A 22,500-nucleotide genomic window follows, 5' to 3' on the forward strand; every position below is an offset into this window, starting at 1 on the left:
AGCATCAGCAGTATAAACACAATTGGAATAAATGATGTAGAACTTTCTGCCTCAGTATCAACAGTTACAATAAAATAGTAATAAAACTACATGAAGGTAGCTCATGGTATTATTCTAAAATTACACATTACAAATTCTTGCTATTTTCTCCAAACCTGTACATTCGACCATCTTTCAGCTTTAATTAATTTTAATAAATCCAAGGCTGTCTTTCCCAACGGTAAGGAACAAAATTAGATACTTCTACGTCTGCAGGGTGAACGAAAAGAATATAGAACCGGATGACCATTCCCAGCCTTGTCACAACAGAGCTCAACCCTTCAATTCTTGAGCTTACGGCAAATAGGATTTTCGGCTGAATGGATAGAAAGATGGCATAACAATCCTAAAGCGAGACAGAAATCTTAGTATTCTAGAAGTATATAGCACAAAGAACTAATCGAACCGACCGAGTACTGAGATCAATATTCAATCTCTCGAGGGATTGGTTTACAAACATCCATCAAGTTTATACTGGCATGTCCTCCTTCCGGTAAAGACATGGTCCATCTGGCTAACAAATTTTTACTGTATATTTGTAAGAAAAAATTCTACTTCCTTGGTCAAGTAAACAAACGGCGATTAAATACACAAATTCCTTTAAATTTTAAATGTAGTGATGCTGACTATAACAATACGCATGCACTACGACTACGTTCGACGCAATGATATCAACGAAAGACATCCAATATCTTTGACAGAAACAATTACTGTGACCGGTATTTTCTCTATTACTCCAAATATCGCCAACTTCCATACCTTGATGAGTAAATAATAAGGCAATTAAACATGTGTGCACGTGATGTTTTTAAGTTATCACTAACAATTTTGATTTACTATAACTTAAATTGTAAAGTTGTTAAATAAACAATGTATAAGAAGACATATTATTTGGACATATTACAGAAAAATAAAGGGGTACACGTTGAGGGAGATTAATAAACAGTCCAAACTGTGATCTACTTTTGAGAAACGCATTCAGTCTGTCTCTTATTCAATTGCACAAAAAATGGCTTAGTGAGAAAGTCTTTTAAGATTTTCGGGGATCAATCTATTTTGAAGTTTGTAATTTTCATTCTACCTACTAACGTTTCCAGAGGCCGTGTAATAGTGTTTTTTTTTTAAATAGCTCCTAAAATAACCGATGGATTTCCATGATATTGTGACGGCGCCGAGTAAGGCTGTGAACTCAAAGGCAAGTTGGAAACGACTGAGTTATATTATTGTAGAACATTCTCCTTATATACAAAACCTCAAGGCAACAGGACATAACAAGTTCACAAGACAGACAATATTACAGAGGAAAAACCAGACATGAATTTTCATGTTCGTTTTAGTGCGAGGGAAGAGCGAAGATACAAGCATAATATATACAAAAGGAATTATGTACAATTGTGTGAAACACGGTTGGTACAATATCAAAGCAGGGAGCGCTTCATACAATGGCTTAATTTTGAGAAATACTGTGCCTTGCCAATTACGTTTCATTAACTTTTTTACTCAAGCAAATGAGGCTAAAGCCAGTCTTAGCCACCCACACATTCGCAAAAGTGATGACGTCCCTCGGTGACGTTGTTATAACGTTTCTTCCCCTGTACCTCCCATCCCCCGAATTGTTAAACGCCTGTTTAACTCCATAGATAATTGTCATATGACCTACCCCAAGCAATACGAAATTCTTTGTCAGTAAAAGTTCAGCATACCTGGTAATGTGATTCGTGACTTTAGACTTTACCTAAACACAAGACCAACGTTTTATATCTTACCCACTCACTTACATTGAAGATCAAGAATGAGACTTATGACAGGAGACGAAAGAAGCCATGCTAACCCTACACTTCGCACTTCAAGCGAGTGTTGGTAAAGCAATAGAAATATAGTTTTCTTTAGGTTAAGCCGTAGGACTCATTCTTCCATACAACACAGGTTACTCGATACATCAATTGCCAGGAAGAAAATGACAGAGAGCATTGTTTGATATAATTTATCATATCAATTTCACCAGAGAGAGTAGCTTGAATTCCTTAGAAAGTAGACTTCTAAAAGATGTTTCATATAAGGGCATTGACATCGGCCATTTGATTAATTTTGAAATAATATATATATATATATATATATATATATATATATATATATATATATATATATATATATATATATATATATATATATCTACCTCATACTTGGGATCGAACGCTAGCCCCTTCTAATGAAAGGCCAGGTCGAAACCAACCACGTCACGAGAGCCCATAAAAGAAATTGGAACCTGACGCTAACAGCTGTCCGAGGATTTACCTGGCGAGACATCAGTCTCTTACCAGCGAGTTTTACCCAATTTCCCGGGCCACCACGTGACACGTGGCCCGGGAAATTGGGTAAAACTCGCTGGTAAGAGACTGATGTCTCGCCAGGTAAATCCTCGGACAGCTTTTAGCGTCAGGTTCCAATTTCTTTTATGGGCTCTCGTGACATGGTTGGTTTCGACCTGGCCTTTCATTAGAAGGGGCTAGCGTTCTATCCCAAGTATGAGGTAGAAATTTATTTCTATTTGAACACGATGTTGTGTTGATATTTATCCATATTGACTCATTAGGGGTAATTTGAATGAATTACTACCAATTGTGTCACGTGGTGGCCCGGGAAATTGGGTAAAACTCGCTGGTAAGAGACTGATGTCTCGCCAGGTAAATCCTCGGACAGCTGTTAGCGTCAGGTTCCAATTTCTTTTATGGGCTCTCGTGACATGGTTGGTTTCGATCTGGCCTTTCATTAGAAGGGGCTAGCGTTCGATCCCAAGTATGAGGTAGAAATTTATTTCTATTTGAACACGATGTTGTGTTGATATTTATCCATATTGACTCATTAGGGGTAATTTGAATGAATTACTACCAATTGTGTCACGTGGCGGCCCCGGAAATTGGGTAAAACTCGCTGGTAAGAGACTGATGTCTCGCCAGGTAAATCCTCGGACAGCTGTTAGCGTCAGGTTCCAATTTCTTTTATGGGCTCTCGTGACATGGTTGGTTTAGACCTGGCCTTTCATTAGAAGGGGCTAGCGTTCGATCCCAAGTATGAGGTAGAAATTTATTTCTATTTGAACACGATGTTGTGTTGATATTTATCCATATTGACTCATTAGGGGTAATTTGAATGAATTACTACCAATTGTGTCACGTGGTGGCCTGGGAAATTGGGTAAAACTCGCTGGTAAGAGACTGATGTCTCACCAGGTAAATCCTCGGACAGCTGTTAGCGTCAGGTTCCAATTTCTTTTATGGGCTCTCGTGACATGGTTGGTTTCGACCTGGCCTTTCACTAGAAGGGGCTAGCGTTCGATCCCAAGTATGAGGTAGAAATTTATTTCTATTTGAACACGATGTTGTGTTGATATTTATCCATATATATATATATATATATATATATATATATATATATATATATATATATATATATATATATATGGCTAACAGTATATTGCAATATATCATGTACTTATTAAAGTCATACTTTTTGTAACGATTTATACTAATTTTCAGGCGGTTTCTTTCTTTCTCTCTGTTGTAAATGGTGAAGAGTTTCAGTGCAATTGTAGTTTTGCAATGGCGAGGACAAAGCAACTTATTTGCCATGACTAAAGTCGAATCTATATGAAATAGTTCAGAGCTACTACTACAACTGCTGCCGATGATTTCCTTGGATGTACTAAAAGGGCTCTGAGGTAGGAGTCGAAGTCGGTGAAATTATTTCTGAATCCTGCTCCAGTCTTGCCCCAATAACATCATTTCAAATATACAACACTCTCATGGAAAAAATTGTTTTCTATTTCTACTAATGTTTTTATTTTATTTTTTTATTTTATTTTATTTTTTAGTCGCAAATCTAAAATTTGTAGGAGTCCGAGTAGAATATCTCTCAGTGCGATTCCACACCCCTGTTTTAAACCTCTTCTATTATGTTTGATAATTTGTGTTAACCATCTAATCATTATCTACCACAATATAACATTTTATTGCTCTTCCGGCTCATTTTATATGTGCAGTACAGTCTTTCCTAACAGGGATATACTCGGTAGCCTAATAACAAAGGGAATGAAGGAAAGAAGGCAAGAAGGAAGGGGGGGGGGGGAGTACTAGGATAGCCATAGGTGTAAACACCGAAGGGAAGGGTTGGGGGAACCTCTACGTCACAGTTACGTGATTAAGTAACACTTCTTCGAAACGCTCTGAAGGAAGGGAAGAAGTTCCTCTTTTTTCTAAGAGTAAACGGGTTAATTAAGCACATCTGTCAATTCATTGTACCACCAAAAATTAGGCCAATGTTTGAAACATTCATTGCTGTAGTTTCATGGAAATTCATAAGCCGGTTTGTTAGATATTTGGGAAAAACACTATTACACGGCCTCTGGAAACGATAGTAGTTTCGAGTATTGTTAGACAGGAACATACGGTCAAAATTTCTTATTCCTGATCTAGATATTAATTTTTGGCACCGTCGTTCAATTAATTCGTTTTTCCTGTTGCATAAGATTTTTCCTAATTCTGACCATCCTTTGCATTCCGATCTTCCTGGGCAGTACAATCCTGTTCGTAATACTAGGTATGCAGTTCATTCTAAGGTATGCAGTTCATTCTAAGTCAGGCCTTCTTCATCATGAGGCTCTATACTACACGATATTCTAGAAAAATTTTATTCCAGCTGTGACCAAATTGTGGAATGATCTCTCTAATCAGATAGTTAAATCGGTGGAACTTCAGAAGTTCAAACACGCAGCTAAAGTTTTCTTATGTTGAACAGAGTGACATGTCTATTTTTATAGTTTATATATGAAAGATCTGTTTTAATGTTGTTACTGTTCTTAAGAGATTTTATATTAATTATTCATTACTTCTCTTGTAGTTTATTCATTTCCTTGTTTCGTTTCCTCACTGGGTTACTTTTTCCTTGTTGGAGCCCTTGGGTTTATATCATCCTGCTTTTCCAACGATGGTTATACCTTGAATATTAATAATAATTGTCACGAACAAAGTAAGTGACCTTATATGAAAGGCCAAATGTTTTAAATATATCTCACCTAACCCGCAGCCCAGTTATTCCTTAACCATAGATTTTGGAGAGGGGTGGGGGGAGCAGCTATTTTCAGCAGCGGAGTCAGTAACTCCTATACCAACAAAGATATTCAAATGAAAATAAGGGATTACTTGGAGATATACATGAGCTTTGTTTCTGCCAATTTTTTATGTTTATACCTGCTATAGGCATGTCCTGGCTGTCACTTTTGTTCGTGTGTGACGGCTTTTAGCTAAAAAATCAGTGAGGCGGAGCAAACTACTCCTTGAGTTTTACAGATATCCAAATGATTTTCACAGGGTTTGATGGGTGTTATGTGAACTACATTCATACTAATTTTCGTATTGATACTTGCCATAGAAAAGTCACAGTAGCCATTTTTCGATATCCGCGGGAAGCTGATTTTCGGTGGCGCCGTAAATTACTCGTAGAATACCTCACATATCTAAATTAAACTTTCAGGGATGTATGGGATGTATTTTTACTTTGTCCATACCAATTTTCATGTTGATATCTACTATAGAAAAGCCATATCATACGTTTATTTTGGTATGGGTTGAATTATTATTTTCAGCGGTGGAGTAAATTGTTCTTAGAATAATATACGTATCCAATTGAAAATTTCAGGGATTGACGTGAAACGTAGATTTTCTATTCCTGCCAAATTTCATGGTAACATATTAAATATGCTGTTAAATCTAGCAACATTACAGTGACCTGTGTGATAGTGAGCGACATCAACAAGGGACAATGCCGATCTCATAAAACAATATCCGTCCCGAGTTACACCTGCTAGTAATAATAATAATAATAATAATAATAATAATAAATCATATCATTCAGCGACGGGTCCCCTATAACCCGTGCCAAGTATCTAACTAAAGAGAATAACCTCAGTATATAATCTGTTGTGTACCTATATCATTTCTACTTAGTTCCTGCTCAATGTAAAAACTGAATGGGAATGTTACCTATTTGAATGGATATGCAATAACCAACTTTAAATGAGGGCGTGGTAGTCAAGAACCGCTAGTTTAAGGTCACTGATAATGTCATTATTCTTATGGTAATTCTCTAAATACGGCGATGCCCCACTGGCGTTTAAACCATGCAAGGACAATACAGTCAGAGAGAGAGAGAGAGAGAGAGAGAGAGAGAGAGAGAGAGAGAGAGAGAGAGAGAGAGAGAGAGAGTGACAGTTCTGTCCGTCTGACCTCATTGCATTGGCCTTGAAACTATGTTCCATTTTTAATATCTTTCCAAAACCTTAAGTATGACATGTCTGGCCATTGCCCTACCCCAAGAGAACGGTTATGTACCCCTGCTCCTCACTAGTTATAAATATCTTGGAAGTAATGGTATTTGGTATATTCTAATTAACAATTGAAAAGCATTCCACGGAGAATTCGAACCTAATGTAAAAGACAGCATTGTTTTATTGCCATTATATTGAACTTAATCTCAAGGGTAATATGGAGTCGCCAATCTGTAATGGACCAAACTATTTTTTTTTTTTGGGGGGGGGGGGAGGGGAAGCTGAAACACCCACTGAGAGAATGAATAACTTAATTGCCCTCTTCTTTGATTTATTATTCTTAAAGCAAATAGCAAAGAATTTTTTGACATAATGTCTTGGTTAAATCATGAAGATATTAACACCCTAACTAATCTACGAACTCTTTGTTCATAGATCAATTAGAATGCGAAATTTTATAAAAATCACAAAGAAAGGAGTTGGCAAATGTATGGTAACAAAGATCCCATTTAAGGATTGTTTTGGGTTTGTTGCTCAATGTGTGGTAAAGTTTTCCTTTGTGGTCAAAGGCGGGCGGATGGGGCAAGGGGAGTCATTGTTGACCAGAAATGGAGTAACTTGCTTTATCTCTAGAAGGGCTGAACACAACCGTGAAAGGCGCAGAAAGATTATTGCGTGTGTATGGGCGTCAACACTTCACGGCAGAAACCCAAGGAGAAACAATTAGCATTTAAATCATATCTTCATAGGCAAAAATATGATCAATTTACGGTACACTATCACAATCATGATGATAGGATAATCTTAAACATACCAAGTTCAAAATAAACTAAATAACTTCACTTAGCCTGCCATCAACGTAAATAGGCTACCCCTCGCCAACAAAAAGGAAAAGAAAACATAATGGAAGTAATAAGCTTATTTCTTAATAGAGCTCTGTCCAATTATAAGTAAATAAGATATTGGTATTATCAGAATTCTCTTTGAAGTGGTCGGCGTCAATGACCTTAGAAGTCAGGATGCCAGATAACTTATAATCAATCAATCAATCAATCTTTGAAGTGATGAGAAATTCTTAATTGACTTTCAAAAGAGCATAAATCATTGGAAAACTGTAGTATGAAAAGATTACAAGATTCTAATAAGTTTATCAAAACCCCACGGAGCACTTTTGGAAGTTAAAAAACATCTTGATATCAATGTTTACTTAAATGGTAAGGAAGGCACCATCAAGAACAGCGGATTTCAGTGGGAGGGAGACTTCCTTTCAAACTGTAGGAAAACGGGATCTTACACTAAATATTCGAGAGAGAGAGAGAGAGAGAGAGAGAGAGAGAGAGAGAGAGAGAGAGAGAGAGAGAGAGAGAGAGACGTGACTAAGACGGTAATTAAGAAAAGGTCTCAGCTAACGATAAGTTACATCGGAACCCTCTACGTAAGCCTACTGTATAATGATCTGCTTAAATTTAGTAGTTTAAATTCCCCATAATCCGGGGCACCTACACATATTATATACAGAAAGTGGTGGGACAACATTCTAAAGACAGAACATAAAAGTAACAACATACGAAAATTGTAAATTTCAATAGTTTAAAATGTTGCTTTTTTAACTTCCAATCTTGACTCCTATGGTCACAAGAATCCTGTCTGATAGTGATAGATGCAATAAAATAAAAGATTTTATTTGCAAAACGATTGATAAATGAATATCTTCTTCATTATCCCCGCTATCTGCAATGAATTCCAAACTCTTATTACATTTGTGTATTATATCAATAGATTTTTACAACAAAGCGTAAAATGTTATCAATGAACAGTGCCTTTATATTGAATAATGGTAATTCATAAAAAAAAATGCTTTAAAAGATAACCTATCGGTTCACATTGGTATTCCTAAATAGGTCGTTTTTTTTTCTCTTCATATCAAGGAGGTTTAACTTCCTTGTCGGGGACAATGACCTAGCATCCCCTTACGTAACTCAGGACGCCGAGGCCTTAATCAGAGAGCAGACTGAATCAAGGCAACGTGAGGAGACACATCATCATTGTACTATATACCTTATATGTCATGCATAATCTTTGTTTCCCGCTGCACTTTTAAATATTTTGAGCACCCTGTGTGTGGGGATACCTTTACAATAATGTTTTAATAAGAAACGTTATGACTTGAGAATAATGGCTATTGTAACATACAATACCGGCACTTTGGAATTTTTAAAATCGTCTTTGTCGTCGCCATGCATAGTCAGGTTGGCCGAGTGGTCTAAGGCGCCAGATTTAAGCTCTGGTACTCGTGAGAGTGCGTGGGTTCGAACCCCACACCTGACAGACCCAGTGGTACCTTTTACTTGTTGATGATTTATATGAAATCAACAAGATATATAATGGAGGAATCTCCAATATTCAAAGTAAGACTTTTCCTTATTGGTTTTCCAATTAATCACTTTTTATGGTACATGATTTGAGATCTGTGTACAAGAGTGATAATAAGCATTGGAATAAAAAATTAATTATTAAGTTATTGTTATTCACAACATGTTTCTGAAAAAAAAAAAATCAGTTTTAAACCTTTCCCTTTCACAGAAAGACCCTGGAGAGACACCAATACAATAGCTTAACCACCAAATCAAAACTTGACCAGCGTAATTGTAGATGATGCCCCAGTGTAAAAACATGTTCACAAAATCATCTGCTTCCTATACATACTAATAAGGTATATCGACAGTATGTCTGTCTCACTAAATAAGAGCTCTGTAGGCTATACAGTCTTCACTACCATTTTACATGCAGTCTTTTACCTCCTGGATATCAAGGTCCTTCCATTCCAATTCCCTTTTCACCCTACCTAACTCCCCTCAGCCTTCGTAAGTTTTATTTCTTAAATTTCCAAATTATACACTTGTAAGAACCGTTTCCCAACACCTCACAACAATATTCTGGTCACCAAAACATGACCTCTTGTGGACGCCATGAAAACGGACTTGCAACAAACAAAAGACAATATTGAATATACTTTTGTTTATTCCATGATTAACGGTACTCTATCTTTAAAACAGAAACTTATATTTAATAAAGAATATTGTAATTGTTCAATTCAGATAATTCAAATGGTTCCGTTCCTGTAAATAAAGTATATTCCCAGAGTTTACCAGGTGTACAGAAACATACCTGGATTGTAATCATGTACCTTTTTATTTGTAAATGTTTCCTTCGGCCGTTTCGCTCATGGCTATATATCTGATTTCTGTGTAAATAAATTAGTTAATCCTAGCTAGCATTTCCGTCAAGCCCACGACCAGCAAATTGGCGATCCTGGAAGGACCGGGAATGTCCGACACCACCAACTTTCCCGACGAAATCATCGATGCTCCTTCTGTCCCCCTGCTTCCTTACAAAACAGAAACTATCTTCAAGTCAAAGAACATGACACCATCGTCACGAAGAGCTTACCACAAACTGGAATAGCAGAATGGTTAGCCGAGCCAAACACCACCCTCACATACGAAACACTGAAGGCCCAACTATGCCCCCAGCCCTCAGACCCAGAAAATTTCTGGACAACGTAATAATGGCCATAGATCAACGACCTTCACATTAGTAGATGAGGTACACCTGGCTCAAACATCGGGAGAACCCACTCAACCATCTGTATCACTGGTCGCCACACACCATCAACCTCAAAGTGACAAAGAAAACAGAGGGCAAGCCAGATTTCCCTGCTGCTCTGTACACCAATCAAGGAACACAAGCAATCTATCAAGTAGCCACCACACCAGTGAAGGACCTTTGTTTCTTTTATTGGAGATTCAGGAGTGAGGCTTGAAAGTGTGAGGACGGGTGCATGCAGTCAAAAAACTTCCAACCGATTAACAGTCAGCAATGGCCAGAACGGTTGCCTCATGCAGGAAAATGAGTCTGACTATTGCTGTCTTTCTTTCAGGAAACGAAAAAAGACCTTTACCCCATCTCTACATCACTGACGAGATGTCCAACACAGAATTCCTTGTCAATACGTGGGCATGCAAATCGTGCGTCCCAGCCACCATGAACAAATGACTGAATCCCACTCCATCACCATCAGTGTGTCTACCACAATGTAGATGCCATGTCTTACTAAAGATTAAAGATATATGAAACCAGAAATATAGAAGTAGTATTCACTGGCAAACCATAAAGTAGAATATTTATCACTGCAGATGTCTCCTTCGCATCACGTGACCTCGCATGGACGGCATAAAAATGGACTTACAATACACACAAGATGATATTGAAGATATTTCTTATAATTCCAGAAATGATGGAACTTTATCTTTAAAAAAGAAATTTATTTTCTATACAGAATATTATAAGTGTTCAATTCAGATGAATCAAATGGTCCTGTTCCTAAAAAAATAAAATATTTTCCAAGAGTTTACTAAGTATGGAAAAAAATACCTGGATTGTAATCATGTACCTTTTTCTATGTAAATGTTTCCTTCTGCCTCTTTGCTCGTAAGGGGTGTCTGTATATATGATTTCTGTGTAAATAAATCAGTCAATCCCAGCTAGCATTTCCGTTAAAACCATGACCAGTAGATTAGCAACCTTGGAATGACCGAAAATGCCTGACACCACCAACTTTCCCGACGAAATTACCAATGCTCCTTCTGTCCACCTGCCTCCTTCCACAAAACAAACCAGGGGCATGGTTCTTTGTCGCAGAAACTATCTTTAGGTCAAAGATCAAATTGTTGACTAGAAAAGCTTACATCATACTGATATAGCAGAATGGTTAGCCGAGCCAAACACCACTGTCGCATACGAAACTTTGAAAGCCCAACTATGTCCCCAGCTCTCAGAGACAGAAAATTTCTGTACAACATAGTAATGGCAATATATCATCGACCCTCACAAATCTAAAAGCTATTTCAATGACTAGTAACAATATCTGCCACCAATACCCAAAAAGAGACGTGATAGACTTTGTGTGATAAGTCCTCCTGAATACGTTACCACATAAAACAGTTGTGGTAATTCCTAATGCATTCACCATGACCCTCGAGGATTTTCTACAATTGGTAGATGAGGTACACCTTGCCCAAACATTGGCAGAACCCACTCAACCACCCATAACACTGGCTGCCACACACCATCAACGTTACGACACGAAATTCCTAATCCATACGTGTAAGCAAATCGTTCGTTCCAGCCACCCTGAACGAACGATTAAATCCCATTCCCAACACCCTCAATGTGTCTACCACAAATTGTGTCTTACTAAAGGTATATGGAACCAGAAACATGGAAGTAGTATTCGACGGTAAACCATACAATTGCTTATTCATCACTGCAGACTTCACCTCTGCACTATGTGACCTCCCATGGATGGCATGAAAACGGCCTTACAACAAACACAAGATAATTCCAGGAATGATGGCACTTCATCTTTAAATTAGAAGCTTACATTTAATAAAGATTATTGCAAGTGTTCAATTCAGATGATTAAAATGGTTCTGTTTCTGGATATAAAATATATTCCAAGAGTTTACTAAGTGTGCAGAAACACACCTGGATTGTAATCGTGTACCTTTTTAGATGTAAATGTATACTTCTACCTTTCCACTTATAAGGAGTGGTTGTACCTTAAATTTGCGTGTAAATAAATCAGTTGATACCATCCAGCTTTTCCATCCAAACTATGACCAGCAAACACTTTCTACCAACTTAGTGACCTTCATTGTTTGCATATGATGAGATATTTATTTCATTAAAGATCAACAATCAAACTCAAATTTCATACTGGTGATTTGGATCCATTTTGTGTTCCAAAGATAATTAAAGTCCATGTTTTTCAAACAACTTGCTACCTTTTTTGTTTCATCTACTTAATGACCCCCTTTTTTTCTCTTAAAATTGTCAGGTATACTTAGTTCCAAATCAATATCTATCTATCTATCTATCTATCTATCTATATATATATATATATATATATATATATATATACATATATATATACTATATATATATATATATATACATATATATACTATATACAGTATATATATATATATATATACTATATATATATATATATATATATATATATACATATATATATATATATATATATATATATATATACATATATATATATATATATATATATATATATATATATATACTGCTTCCATTCTCCCAACATCCACTTTACTTCAAGGGCTGTTTATCTGGTCCTGTATAGCATGGCAACCCTACCCTCTACACGACCTATATGGTCATTTAATGATATTCAATCGGGAGCATTTCACATTTTACAATGCGTATTGTTCGCTTACTGTTGGACCATCACTGCCGAAACACTTGTAGAATAAGAAAGTCTTCAGTTTCCACTTGAAAGCCTTAATATCTTCCATTATTCGGATGTCTCGTGGGAGCCTATTGTATAGTCTCGGGGCCACATATTTAAAGGCTCTAGAACCTGCAGTAGACATGCATCTAGGTTCTAATACAGTAGTTTGAAACCATCTGTAACCTGTTTCGTGGCAGGACGATTTGTTGGCTGCACAATATGTAGCAATTCTCTTAGATATTTTGGACGACCGGTTCTGATAACTTGTTGGGTTATTGTACATATTTTAAATTCAATTCTCGCTTTAATCGACAACCAATGTAGATCAAATAGCAAGGGGTGATCCTTTCTCTAGGTGGGACACCTTTTATCAACCTTGCTCCTCTGTTTATTATGTTTTGTAATTTCTTAAGTTGTACTTTTGGTAGATTGTAGTAGATGGAGTTACAGTAGTCAATCACATAGTTTATCACATGTTTCTTAACGGAACATTCATCCAGGTAATTTTTTTATAAAAGCAATATTTTTTAGATGATAACAAACAGTTTTTACTACATTATTTATTTGGGCATTGAGAGACAAGTTGCAGTCAAGAAATGCACCTAGATCACGAACTTTACTAGATATCGGCACTGAGTCGTTATTTATGTTTATCTGAATATCACCCAAATTTCTCACACTGTTTCTCTTTCCCACCACCATAAACTCAGTTTTGTTCTCATTTAATTTTATGTGTTTAATTGTCATCCATTCTCTAACACTATCAAGGATCCGGTTTAGAGTTTCAGTAGTGTCGTCTCTATCATTTGTGTGTCATCCGCAAATAGTTTGAACTTCACACCATGCCTTTGTAGTATTTTCGATAGTCCGATAGTATAGATACAGAATAAGATTGGGCCAAGTACACTCCCCTGGGGCACCCCTCTGTTTAAAGGTTCATATGATGAATAAGAGTTTCCATTTTACACACTAATTTCTACCAGCCTCTGGTCTACTTCCAAAATTGAAGTCGACTGTATATGCTTGATCATGCTCATAATAAATTGTCTTTAAAAGATTAAAATTGATAAAAAATAGAATTAAATCTGTATTAAGTGTATAAAGTCGACACAAATAGGAAATGTTTCTCAGTAAACTACAACCATTATTACATTAACTATTATCCGCCTCCACTGCTAAACCCTACATTACCTATCCGTCCCTTTTCATCACAAGTGTTTCCTAGATTTATGTACACTACATATAAAAAGTTTCCCTTGCTTTTAAGCATCTGGCATATTTGATTCAGAACTAACATTGTATCATCATATCCTCTTCCTTGTTTAACCCTACACTGTTCCATTCTTTTGTCATTGGAATTACTTTATTAATCAAAATCCTACAATACACATACCTTTATATACCAAGTAATATTAAGTTCTTTTAAGTATTAAAGTCACTGATAACTTTTACATTAATAAGTAGAACGACAGCTATACCAAATCATTACTTCAAAATCTTCCTCTGATCCAGGTATACTTAACAAACCTTGTTTAACATCTGTTCTACAAATATCAAGACCATACAGCGGGATTTTACTTGTAGCTTCATCAGCCATTGGTGTCCCTACATTCTTCAACCTTTTAACTGGCCCCTTTATGTTGTCAACAGTTAATTACTAGAACATTCTCAAACTACTGCAATAACCTCTTCTATTCTGGTATCAGGCAACTCTCCATTTTATCCATCCTCCACATCAGTAAACCTTTAAAATAAAATACTCAATCCATCAACCCAAATTAATAACTTGAGGCAGCATACTTCTGTATGTACAGTATATATATATATATATATATATATATATATATATATATGTGTGTGTGTGTGTATGTGTGTGTGTGTGTCTAATATATATGCTTTTGGGACAGCTTCTCTCTCCCAAGCAATTTTCATTAAAGGCGATTGACTTCGTAGCGTCGTGTTTCCTACAGGAATCTTCGTATTTTCGCAATTTCTTCAGATTCTCCAAAGTAAGCCTTAGTTTAAAAAAAAAAAAAAAAAAACTTATTCCTTTTCATTTATTCCGATCACTACGGCACTGTTTCAACACTACTATTCTAAATACTTGATACTGATTACGTTTTACAATTCTTTTTATATGTGAGGTTTAAGCTAAAATAACGATTAGTTATTTAAAAATTATATTTCTAGGTTATTAGAAAGTGAAAAAAGAGAACTGAAAAAATTTAAAATTAAAAAAAAACTTCAGAGCTCCTTATTTATATATATATATATATATATATATATATATATATATATAAATATCATCATCAACCGCATCTACTCCTGGACAAAGGCCTCATACATGTTCTTCCACTCCCGTCTAATTAGGGTCTTCCTATGGGAGCAGTTTAAAAGATAAAGATCCTCTTTCAATTCAAATACTAATGGGCTACAAAATAGTGTGAAAGTTTTCTGGTAGAGGAATTGCAAAAATACTGGAATAAAGATACGTAAAAACCTGTTCGACCACAATCATTATGACCGTAACCTACATTTACAGGCACGGGATCACAAACATTGTTAATATCGTCAATATATATATATATATATATATATATATATATATATATATATATATATATATATATATATATATATACATATACATATAGATAGCGTGTGTATCCAAATAATTATAAATTGAATAATCATAATCATCATTATAATTGCCGATAAATTTCCAATAATAGTTTAGGATTAGATAAAGCACCTGGAATATCTCCAAATTGGTTAATTACGTATCGTGTGAATCATAATGATCCATTTTCTCAAAAGACGATGAAACGCAGACTGATTCGGTGCACACCAGCAATGTGGGTCATCTTCCTAAATTGACAATAAAATAAAATAATCTACTTTTAAAAGTTTTCGATTATAAATGAAGAAACCATAACACTATACCAACCGTGTGTCACACGATCGTACATAGTTCATTTTGTGTATATATTATGCTTGTATCTTCGCTCTTCCCACGCACTAAAATGAACCAGATTAAACATGTCTGCTTTTCTCCTCTGTAACAGTGTCTATTTTTGAACATGAAATTTCTTGTTGCTTTGAGCTTTTGTATATAAAGGAGAGTGTTCTATAATAAATTTACTCAGTTGCTTTCAACCTGCCTTTGAGTAACAACCTTCTCTCGGCCCGTCACAACACCAAGCATCTGCCTTCGATGCCTATAAACAAATTTCAATAAAAATGTTCATTATATATTTCCAACAGTCATGGTATCAGGAGCAATACACCGTGAGACAAGGACAAACGCTAACATTATGAAGGTTACTAACTGCTATAGTCAAGTGGCTACTTAGTTATCATCAACATTATCCTTACTATCAGTATATATATGTGTGTGTATGACTTGTTTGCATTATATACATTATACATATCTATATTTATAAATATACATACATATACTGTATATATATATATATATATATATATATATATATATATATATATATATATATATATATATATATATATATATATATATATATATATATATATATATATATATATATGTATATATATATATGACTTCATATACACACACAAATATATATATATATATATATAGTATATATATATATATATATATATATATATATATATATATATCAGTATATATATATATATATATATATATATATATATATATGTAACAAAACTAGACTTCACTTGTTTTAATGCCGCCAAAGCATTTGCATTTCAATCTCCAATCTTGCTTCGTCTGCTTTTAATTATTAATATAGCTGTAAGGAATATAAATCTAAAAACCAAACATGTAATAATTTATGGCAAACATCTTTGTCATCAGCCTTTCCCATTTCCAAATACATCACCTGGAAAAAAAAATCCTTGGAACTTTTCCAGGTAAAGTTGAAAAAATCCTAAGCAGTAAACACACACTGTCTTGAAATAAATTCCACGAGGGAAATAGAATATAGGACCTCCAGCAGAACTGAATCATTCAAAAGATATATCTGAAGACATTCAAAAGATATATCTGCTTTAATTTGGTCATATGACAAGATTCTCTCGTCAAAACGGGAGGAATAAGAACACAAACTTCCTACATAAAAAACACGGGTAATCATGTTATTGTTTTTAACATTATTAAAAACATTAAGAGGAAAACGGCTAAATTTGTGAACTTGTTTACAGAAATTCCATAATAACTAATTTCATGAAAATAGGAGAGTGAACTAATTGTTTCCATTTAATACTGTGGTAATGTCATAAATATATTGATTAGAAAACATACCCATAACTAAGGAAGAATCCCAAAATCGAGCTGGTTTACTTTCTTGCCAACATACAGGTAAATCAATAAGTTTAATTAAATGAGTGTCAAACCTACACCAAATTCATTGGTAGTCACTATATATGTATTGAGATAGAAATGGCATTAGGATGTGCTGGGAACAATATTTTTCGACTTACAGATTATATCAAAACTCACTTCAAATATGTCATGAAAATACATATTCAAAGGGCGGTGCCTCACTCTCAGGCCTCCTTAGCTCAGGGGCAGAGCACTGGTCTTGTAAACCAGGGGTCGAGAGTTCGATTCTCTCAGGGGGCAGGCGAATGTCCTGGAAAGGAAATTCTTTAGTTATCCTTATTGCCAAATTGTGTAGCCAAAACAACTGGTAAAATACTAATTAAAAGACGTTACGTAACCAATATATTTGGTATACAACCTGAAATTACCACCGTTTGCCACTCTCAACCCTGACAAGTCCCCAATGGCTAATGTTCTTGTTAAAACAAAGATAACCGTATCTTGCTCCATGAACAAATTACCGCATCACTTTGTCATATCCATATCAATGACTGTAAATCAATCAATAAAATGCCTTAGCCGAAATTAATAGTGATATCTACTCATCATCATCTACACCTTTCGACGCAAAGGGCCTCTAGTTAGATTTCGCCAATCGTCTCTATCTTGAGCGTTTAAATCAATACTTATCCATTCGTCATCTCCTACTTCCCACCTCTTAGTTCTCAGCCATATGGGCATAGGCCTTCCAACTCTTCTAGTTCCTTGTGGAGCCCAGTTGAAAGTTGGGGAGTACGAAAAGCATGCCCAAAACCATCTACTCTACATATGTAATTTTTAAAATATCAGAAGAAGAAATATGAAAATAAAGTGAATGAACACTTCACTATTTAGTAGGGAACTTGACAATATGTAATTTGTAAAATTACAAAAATTCTCTTTACTATCGGTAAGAAAATACTAAGTGTATCTTATCATACACATAAACACGACCTACAACAATTCACACAACTTTCTGACATCGAAATATTTCCAAGAAGTAACGTTCCTGCCAAAATTCTTGTTTCGAACTCCAGAGTCAAATGTTATTACTATAACTGTACTATTATAGCTAAGCTATAATGCTAATTGAAAAAGCAGGATGCTAGAAGCCCAGGGGCTCCAACAGAGAAAAATAGCCCAGTGAAGAAAGGGAAGTTCCACATATTCACCTACCTGATTTAGGATAATCATTCCATAATCTGGTCATGGCTGCAATAAAATTTCTAGTATACTGTGTTGTACTGAGCCTCATGGGGGAGAAGGCATGACTATTGGAATTAACTGCATACCTAGTATTACGAACAGATTGGTACTGTCCCAGATGATCAGAATGTGAAGAATGGTCAGAATTATCCAAAATCTTATGCAACATACATAAAGATCTAACTAAACGATGGTGTCAGATATTATGTCTAGATCATGAATAAAAAATTTAATAAACCGTGAGTTTCTGTCCAACAAATCAAAATAAGATTCAGCAGCTGAAGACCAGACAAGAGAATAATATTTGAAACAAGGCAAAATGAAAGAATTAAAACGCCTCTTCAGAAAAAATTCATCACTAAAAATCTTAAAAGACTTTCTCAATAAGCAATTTTTTGTGTAATTGAAGAAGAAACAGACCAAGTGTGTATCTCAATAATAAATTTGTCATCAAGAATCTCTCCTAAAATTTAAAAGAATCATAAAAAGTTAAAGAAACACTACCAATGCTCAGATCAGGATGTTGAGGACCTCTGTCCTCCACCTACTTACTATCATATTTTGAGTTTTGTTAGGGTTCAACTTCATGCACCATGCACTAATTTTAGCTAGATCTCTATTAAAAGATTTAGCAGCCTAAGACCTACATTCAGGAGATAGAATTGATGCAAAGAGAGTAGCATCATCTACATAAGCAACGAGCTTGTTTTTCAGGCCATACCCCATTTCACGTGTATATACAGTATGAAAAGTAATGGGTCAAGAACACTACCCTGAGAAACACCAAATATCACATTCCTATACTCCCTACGGTGCCCATCGTCATGATTAACACAGTCAATGGCAGCACTAAAATCAAGGCCAATCATACGACCTTCACAATCAAATGATTTACGTACAGCGTTGGAGACTGTAATAAGGGCCTTACATACTCCAAGGCCTTTACAAAAACCAAATTGCAAACTAGGAAACAGATGATCACCTTCAGCAAACCTAAATAGACGTTTTGCCAAAAGGCATTCATAAACTTTAGATTATATAGGAGTTGTGGAAATTGGGCAGTAATCAGCTGGACTTGAGCTACCACAAACACATCTACATAATTGAGTAACATTACCAATTCTCCAGCAAATGCTAAATGAACCTTTCTTGCTAACTTGCAGGAAATACCAAATAACTTAGGAAATAAGAAATCTACAGTCTTTACAAAATAAAAAAAAATTAAAAATACCATTTCCTGCTTCCTTTGGACAGTGAATGACAGAGCTATCTAGTTTAATTAAAGGGTGAACAGTTGCATCTACACCAAATAGTGCATATTTAAGGGTAGCCCACCACTATTTTCCTGGAATAGTACCAGAAAGGGTTTCTTTTACGGATAAATTGTATTCCTTTTCTGCTGTAGGATAAACTTTCCGAGTAAAAGCTCTTGGCTGAGTATAATCATTCCAAGTCAAATCTGATCTGTTATCTTTCTAAAGATGACAGGCCTCCTGATTCTCCAAATAAGCACGTCTGCAATCATCAATTCAAAAGATATAAACACTTAGATTACTCTGACAAGCTTAACAGCATCTAAAATTACAACGTAGCAATCCTTTTTAATTCAAGCTGTGATGCCCAGCACTAAGGCCATGGAGACCATTCAGAGTTCAATTGCACCTTGGGGAAACCCCAACAGGAACGACGTATAATAGAAGGTTAAAGGGTGATTGGAGCTAAGGGCTAAAAGGACACTGCAAAAAATTGACGATATTTCTATTACATACTAACTGAGATACACTGATCCCTCTAACCCAATTCTGCTGTATATGGGACAAATTTGCATCAGGAAAACACTAAGGGTCGTAAAATGATTGTATAGTGACCTGAAACAAGTGTTCTACACAAATTTTATTCCAATCTGGTTCATAACACCATTAACTTCCGATTTGTAGGAATGTAATATATAAAGGATCAACCCAAAAACCCTTTAGGTAACTTCAACTCAACCATTTTTCAGTAAATTTCAATTTATACAAAACAGGCTGAGGGACAACTCAAATAATCGCTGCCAAACCCATCGAAAGATTATCAAAATTAAGTTGGCTAAAGATATAATTAGAAAGACATCAAAGTTCCATGGGAACACCAAAATACAAATCTTTAGTCTTTGCTTACCACAAAATCGGCCATTTATTCATGAAATCTGCCTCAATTAGTTCATTATGCATGTTGCATAAGATTTTTCATAACTCTGACCATCCTTTACACTCAGATCTCCCTGAACAATTCTATCCTGTTCGTAATACTAGGCAGGCAGTTTATTCTAATAGCCAGGCCTTCTCCATCATGAGTCTCAATACTACACAGTATTCTAGAACTTTATTCCAGCTGTTACCAAGTTGTGGAATGATCTTCCTAATCGGGTAGTTGAATCAGTAGAACTTCAAAAGTTCAAAGTTGGAGCAAATGTTTTTATGTTGACCAGGCTGACAGTCTTTTTATAGTTTATATATTACATATCTGTTTTTGACGTTGTTAATAGTTTATATAGGACATATCTGTTTTGACGTTGTCACTGTTTTTAGAGTGACTTATTGTTAATTTATTCTCATCATTTATTGATTTCCATCTCCTTTCCTCACTGGGCTATTTTTCCCTATTGGAGCCCTTGGGCTTATAGCATCTGGCTTTTCCAACTAGGGTTGTAGCTTGGCTAGTAATAATAATAATAATAATAATAATGATAATAATAATAATAATAATAGTCAAAGGAATCAAAATATTCCCCTCAAAAGAGAATGAACTACATCAAAAAATGGCCAAGATGTAAAAAGTGAAAACAAAGAATTTACTGCATCTTAAGAGGACAAACTTCCTCATGATTACTAGTGGTTTTATACTACAGGGTTAAGCTAACCAGGTAACATCAATTAGCTATTATTTGGCGTCCTCCCCCACCTTCCCATTCAGGGAAGAAAAATGATGCAGTTTCCAATCCCTTAATCTTAGGAACTCTTAAATTTGAAATGTCATATTACTTGGTAAAAAATAAAGCCCTGACATTCATGTTTTGTATCAAAATACATTACTCCACTATAAATAAATTCGATATTGTTAAAGGAATGAAAAAGAGAACTTGATAACTAAATTGAAAAGTAATTTTTCTTAAATAAACAGCCTCCAATGAACATGCTCGAGGAAAAAAAAAAAAAAAAAAGCGGCCTTAATAGTAGTGGACAATATTCTAGTAAGACTAAATCAATTCAAACTGAAGAAATTCAAAATGAGTATTTTAAATAGATTTTGTTAAAGAAAAAAAAAACTTATTTGAACGGTTTAAAGCTGCGATCGAGCTACACAGCCGGTTGCCGGTTGGTCACAATAGCGCCAGGTGGAGAGGCAGCTGCAAGCGTGGATCGTCCATTATACTTGCTTTGCTGCATCACAATGGAGTTCAATGACGATGTCATGTTTAACCCGTCAGCTTAAAATTTTAAGTTTCCAGTTAAATGTATTATTCATAACAAAAATAAATTATAAATGAGAAAAACTTTTTCAAGATTTTTTATAATTAAGAGCTCCACGGACCACACTTTCAATTTTCAAATGTTGTCAGCCGTAGACAAAGCGTCCATCTTGAAGTGAGTAAAAAATAAAAAATGAATGAGAAAAGATGAGAAATCTGCCTAGGTTTGTCGGCTTGTCTGATCAAATTTCCTTCATAATGAAATTCAATTCTAATTCCAAAACTTTATCTTCAAAGCAGTAAATATAGCGCGGGATTTATAATAATCTTCAGTCTTGGAGCAGCTATTCAGCCCAGGAAGTAGAACTATTGTACGAGTTTTTCCTCTCATAATTTGGGACTAAAACCTGATTTGTTACGAGCGAGAACTGATTGACAGAACAAATGACTAAATTGTTCATTGATATAATAAAAAGGAAATGTTCACTTGAAGAAAAAGTCATTGTCACAACGAGCATTCAATGTAAATAAACGGACGTTCGCTGCCATCTACCGCAGTTAGAACGCAATAGCGGCACCAAACGCTGAGATTGCTGCAAGAACAATAAAATTAATACCCATTTTCTACAAATTGCGAGAGTAACAACTATTAATCATTACATTTAATGATTTCATCTTAAAAGAAAAGTAATGTATGCAAGCAAATTTCCGGTACAATTAAATAACCCATAATCCTTTCGCAGAAAACAGAGGCGTTCTTAGTGTAATTTAAGGTGTATTGGACG

General features: G+C 35.2%; 1 long non-coding RNA gene and 2 other non-coding genes across 4 annotated transcripts in view; 2 read left to right on the plus strand and 1 right to left on the minus strand.

Annotated features, from left to right (window-relative positions):
* The window catches only part of LOC137627730 (uncharacterized), a 281,697-nt gene that overhangs the window by 111,770 nt on the left and 147,427 nt on the right, over positions 1 to 22,500 (minus strand). Inside the window, exon 3 of one of the 2 annotated variants that reach the window (XR_011041211.1) lies at positions 16,776 to 17,329. The exons of the other annotated variant lie outside the window; for it this stretch is intronic. This is a non-coding gene — a long non-coding RNA (uncharacterized lncRNA). Of the gene's footprint in view, positions 1 to 16,775; positions 17,330 to 22,500 lie in introns of those variants that run through there. 2 annotated transcript variants of the gene reach the window in all.
* Positions 8,606 to 8,689, plus strand: TRNAL-UAA (transfer RNA leucine (anticodon UAA)). Its single transcript has one exon. It is a non-coding gene; the product is annotated as a tRNA-Leu (tRNA).
* Positions 17,248 to 17,319, plus strand: TRNAT-UGU (transfer RNA threonine (anticodon UGU)). The gene has a single exon. It is a non-coding gene; the product is annotated as a tRNA-Thr (tRNA).

The sequence above is a fragment of the Palaemon carinicauda genome, chromosome 2 (assembly GCF_036898095.1).
Source record: "Palaemon carinicauda isolate YSFRI2023 chromosome 2, ASM3689809v2, whole genome shotgun sequence".
In the NCBI taxonomy this organism is placed as follows: domain Eukaryota; kingdom Metazoa; phylum Arthropoda; class Malacostraca; order Decapoda; family Palaemonidae; genus Palaemon; species Palaemon carinicauda.